The following is a 5000-nucleotide window of genomic DNA, read 5'->3' as shown; positions in this document are numbered from 1 at the left end:
ACAATTCCTCTCTCCCCTCTCATCCCTCCCCATTTCTCTTTTTTGTTTCCCTTTCCTTCACCTTTCCCTCATCTCCATCCCTCCTTCCTTCCTGGCGTCCCTTCCTATTCTATCTTCTTTCCTATCCTCGTACTCCTTCTTTTTGCATACTATGACTTTACACACACAACCTCTAAACAGCGACCCAATTTACTTAAAACTTGTGAAAGGAAGAAGATTGTCGTATTCCTATATATATATCATTGTTATTATTGTTATACTGCTACTACTACTACTACTACTACTACTACTACTACTACTACTACTACTACTACTAATAATAATAATAATAATAATAATAATAATAATAATAGATATTAATATTATTACCAGATAGATAAATAGGGGGATAGTTAAATTTACATGAATTTACATAGATATTCAGAGCACACAGACCCTTTGATCCAGACAGGTGACTCGGCTAATTATTGGGAGGGCGAGTGAGTTAGTTTGAAGGCGAGTTGGTATGAGGAAGAATTAGTATATGGGGGAATTAGTATCAGGATAAGTTAGGATGAGGCAAGTATGGACGATTTTCTTTATGTAAATATCTTAAAACTTGCATAGATGTTTACCTTTTTACAAGACGGGAGAGAGGAGACATATAATAATTTAAGTACTACATTTAAATCGCCCTTGTTAATCTCCATTATAAATTTAAAACCATCAAGTCAGTCCCCACGCAGTCCACGTCACGCCAAAGAATGCAAGTTATGTTTTTTAGTCTTATCGTCTATGGTAAGTTTCCAAAGTCATTGGAGAGAGAGAGAGAGAGAGAGAGAGAGAGAGAGAGAGAGAGAGAGAGAGAGAGAGAGAGAGAGAGAGAGAGAAGGTTTGAAAGAATAAGAAAATAATACAAACACACATGGAGAGCAAGGAAGAAAGAGAGGGTGGAAGGGAAGTGAGAAAAAAAGCGGGAATCAAATGTCGCGCCGAAAGCCATCACGAGTATTTCTTTCTATTTTGTTGATGCTGTCCCGTTCCCGAGGCCCTCCGACTTTCCATCCCAGAACCTACAAACGCGGTGCGCGGCGCCCTCACAGTGTTTGTGATTGATTTAATAATCCCGTCTGGCATTTTTGGAGAAGCGCGTTCTTGCACCCGCCCTCCTCGAATCGTCGGAGCTGGGGAGCGCCAGCGAGCCCTTGGTCTTGCTGGTGAGCATCGCAGGACTGGAGGGGCGTCGGTAGGGCGCCCTGGCTCCCCCGGGGCGTCCATGGCGGTGCCGGGGATCCCGAAGGTCCGGCGGGGGGGGCGTTGAAGTTCCCGCAAGACGTGCTGACCTTCCTAAGAAGTAGCCAGACAAGCCGTGACCCTTATATCAGTTTAGGTCACCGGTACAAATCACCATAATCATAATGACTGACGCCTTCAACAGGAACTGCCGTGCGGGGAAGAAGAAATCCCCCCAGCAGGGCAGAGCGTCACTAACTGTAAAAACATAAAAACAACAAAAAAATCATAAAACAACAAAAAGACGGTGCTGTGTGTTGGTAAGAGTGAGTCTCATCTGAGGAGACTGTGGCTCATCCAGACCAACAGACAACGCCAAAGTTATAGCTGAGACTCTTCTGGGGAGACAGCGGCTCAGCCAGACTAAAAAAACACACGGACTGACAACTCCTGACAACCCACGACCTACTGACCCCTGACAGACCCCTGGCACTCTTTGGACATGGACTGACAACTCGATTATACGACCAACTGACCCCTGACAGACCCCTGGCACTCTTTGGACATGGACTGACAACTCGATTACAAGACCTACTGACCCCTGACAGACCCCTGGCACTCTTTGGACATGGACTGACAACTCGATTATACGACCAACTGACCCCTGACAGACCCCTGGCACTCTTTGGACATGGACTGACAACTCGATTATACGACCTACTGACCCCTGACAGACCCCTGGCACTCTTTGGACATGGACTGACAACTCGATTATACGACCTACTGACCCCTGACAGACCCCTGGCACTCTTTGGACATGGACTGACAACCCGATTATACGACCAACTGACCCCTGACAGACCCCTGGCACTCTTTGGACACGATGGACTGCACTCTTTGGACATGGACTGACAACTCGATTACAAGACCTACTGACCCCTGACAGACCCCTGGCACTCTTTGGACATGGACTGACAACCCGATTATACGACCAACTGACCCCTGACAGACCCCTGGCACTCTTTGGACACGATGGACAACCCGATGACGACCCACGCGATAATGCCCCTGACATTTCCTGACCACTCTCAGAACAATGCCTCTGGACAATATCTCGACGTTTCTCTAATGTTTCTCAACAACAAAAAGAAGAGTTCAAAAACTCACGAATGGCTTTCTCACTTTCTTACTTTTCACACCAAACTACATACACGCTACATACACACCATTTACTCAATAATCTCAAAATTTGCTACGAAATTAGTCAATGGCTATGCCTCGAAGGGGCTTATAATTGTTGATTCTTGCTTCTTTCTTATTTCTTAAGTATACTTAATGTTGTTACTCTTACTAAAATTATATCATTATCATTATTATTATTGTTATGCTACTACTACTACTACTGCTACTACTACTACTAGATATTAATAGATTAGATACAGATAGATACAGATAGAGAATAGATACAGGAATTAGTAGTGATGTCAGTAAGTTTGCAGATGATACCAAGATCGGTAGAGTAATTGAGTCGGATCAGGACGCTAGTATTCTCCAGGGTGAACTAAACAGATTGCATGACTTGGTGGATAAATGGCAGACGGAGTTCAATGTAGGGAAGTGCAGTATTCTGAGTGTAGGTAGGAACAACCCCTCACATAACTATTGCTTAAATGACACTCTCATAAGCAGATCTGGGTGCGAGAGGGATTTAAGGGTCTTAGTGAGCTCTGATCTCCGTCCAAGGGCATAATGCATTCAAGCTAGAAATCGAGCAAATAGGGTACTGGGATTTATTTCAAGGAGCGTAAGCAACAGAAGCGCCGAAGTCTTCCTCAAAATATATATATCATTAGTTAGACCTCATCTTGACTATGCGGTTCAGTTCTGGTCACCTTACAATAGAATGGATATCAAAATGTTAGAATCGGTGCAGATGAGGATGACTAAGATGATTCAGGGGTTGAAAAACTTGCCATACGAGGAAAGATTCAAACAGTTAAACTTGCATTCTCTAGAAAGGCGAAGGGTGCGTGGAGACATGATCGAAGTTTATAAATGGATGAAGGGATTTAATAAGGGGGATATTCATAAGGTTTTGTTGGTAAGAGAACCGGGTAGGACACGAAGTCATGGGTTTCACTGGATAAATTCAGATTCAACAGGGACATAGGCAAAAATTGGTTTACAAACAGGGTGGTGGATGAGTGGAATAGGCTTAGCAGTCATGTGGTGAGTGCCAATACAATTGTCACATTCAAAAATAGATTATATAAATTCATGGACAGCGATATTAGGTGGGGTTAGATTCACGGGAGCTACACGGGAGTTTAGGTTCAGAGGAGCTGCCTCGTACAGGCCTACCGTCCTCTTGCAGACTCCTATGTTTTTTATGTTCTTATGTTAGAGAGAGAGAGAGAGAGAGAGAGAGAGAGAGAGAGAGAGAGAGAGAGAGAGAGAGAGAGAGAGAGAGAGAGAGAGAGAGAGAGAGAGAGAAAAAACATGTGTATATCTGTGCACCTGTCCCCTTTCCTCCATCTCTCCCTCCCTCCCTTCCTCCCTCTCTCCCTCCCTCTTCCCTCCACCCCTCCACCCCCATCAATCTTCCTCCACACACACACACACACGATGGATATAACAACAAACATTTGAAGAGAGAGAGAGAGAGAGAGAGAGAGAGAGAGAGAGAGAGAGAGAGAGAGAGAGAGAGAGAGAGAGAGAGAGAGAGAGAGAGAGAGAGAGAGAGAACAACAACAACAAGAAGCAACGCGGTAAGTCAGGCAACAGGGCAGCATGAATCACGAAATAATGTACAAGGGAATGGAAGAAAAAGAAGGACGAAAAAAGGGCAAAAAAAAAAAAAAGCCCAGGGTTCGATCCCCGGCGCTCGGTGGTGTACTACATAGCGAGATTTTTCATTGCGTTTTTTGTAGTTTCTGTAATGTAATACCTAACTAGTACCTTGTGAGGAGGAGGAGGAGGAAGAAGAAGAAGAAGAAGAAGAAGAAGAAGAAGAAGAAGAAGAAGAAAAGAAAAAGAAAAAGAAGAAGAATCACCACCATACATAACAGTCACACAACACAGTTTGACCCCACGGAAATTTGACCCACAGTTTTAATCCTCCCTAATATGACCAACAGTTTGACCCGCAATATGACCCAAGGTTTGTTTCCACTCCTGTTTGACCAAAGAGCGTAGCGGTACAGAACTCCCCGCCCCCCTTTACTCCCGACCCCCCTAAACTGTTCCCCTTACGCCCTCCTAAACCCCCCGTGCCCCTCCCCCCCCCAACGCAATCACTTCCCCTCACGCCCCTCACCCTCCGCAACCCCCTGTACTTCTCCCCACGCTTCCTTGTACCCCCTTCCCACGCCCCCCTGTTGCACCCCCTCGCCCCCCCCCAGGGTCGAGGGGCGTGGCTGTGATGCACGGGGCCTGAAGGTCGTCCTCAGGTGCTGACAGCCACGTGATTTGAGGGCACGGCAGGACGCACGTGTAGCCGCCGTCTCCATCTGTAACACTTAGCTCGTTTGGCACTCAGAAAAGAAGTACCTCCAGTCTGTGCCCTGTAGTTTTCTCCTCCTTCTCTTCCTCCTCCTCCTCCTCCCGTTCTTCTTCCCTCCTCCTTCCTTTTCTTCCTTCCTTCCTTTCTCCCTCCCTCCCTCTCTATTTGTAACACTCAAGTCATTTGTAGCTCTTGGAATACACCTTTCTCCCCTCCTCCTCCTCCTCCTCCTCCTCCTCCTCCTCCTCCTCTCTTTCTCCCTTTCTTCTGGCATGTCCTCTTATCC

At 45.9% G+C, this 5000-nt stretch overlaps 1 protein-coding gene and 1 long non-coding RNA gene across 2 annotated transcripts in view; one reads left to right on the top strand and one right to left on the bottom strand.

Moving 5' to 3' along the window:
• LOC127003630 (protein slit-like) overlaps positions 1-5000 on the top strand; it is a 158698-nt gene that overhangs the window by 56055 nt on the left and 97643 nt on the right. The window lies entirely within an intron of this gene.
• On the bottom strand, positions 1128-2093 carry LOC127003347 (uncharacterized). The gene is made up of 2 exons (XR_007757048.1): positions 1741-2093; positions 1128-1677 (listed from the first exon to the last, which is right to left on the bottom strand). It is a non-coding gene; the product is annotated as an uncharacterized LOC127003347 (long non-coding RNA).

The sequence above is a fragment of the Eriocheir sinensis genome, chromosome 25 (genome assembly GCF_024679095.1).
Source record: "Eriocheir sinensis breed Jianghai 21 chromosome 25, ASM2467909v1, whole genome shotgun sequence".
In the NCBI taxonomy this organism is placed as follows: domain Eukaryota; kingdom Metazoa; phylum Arthropoda; class Malacostraca; order Decapoda; family Varunidae; genus Eriocheir; species Eriocheir sinensis.
Note: the sequence above shows the minus strand (reverse complement) of the source record. Positions and strands in the feature narration are given on the sequence as shown.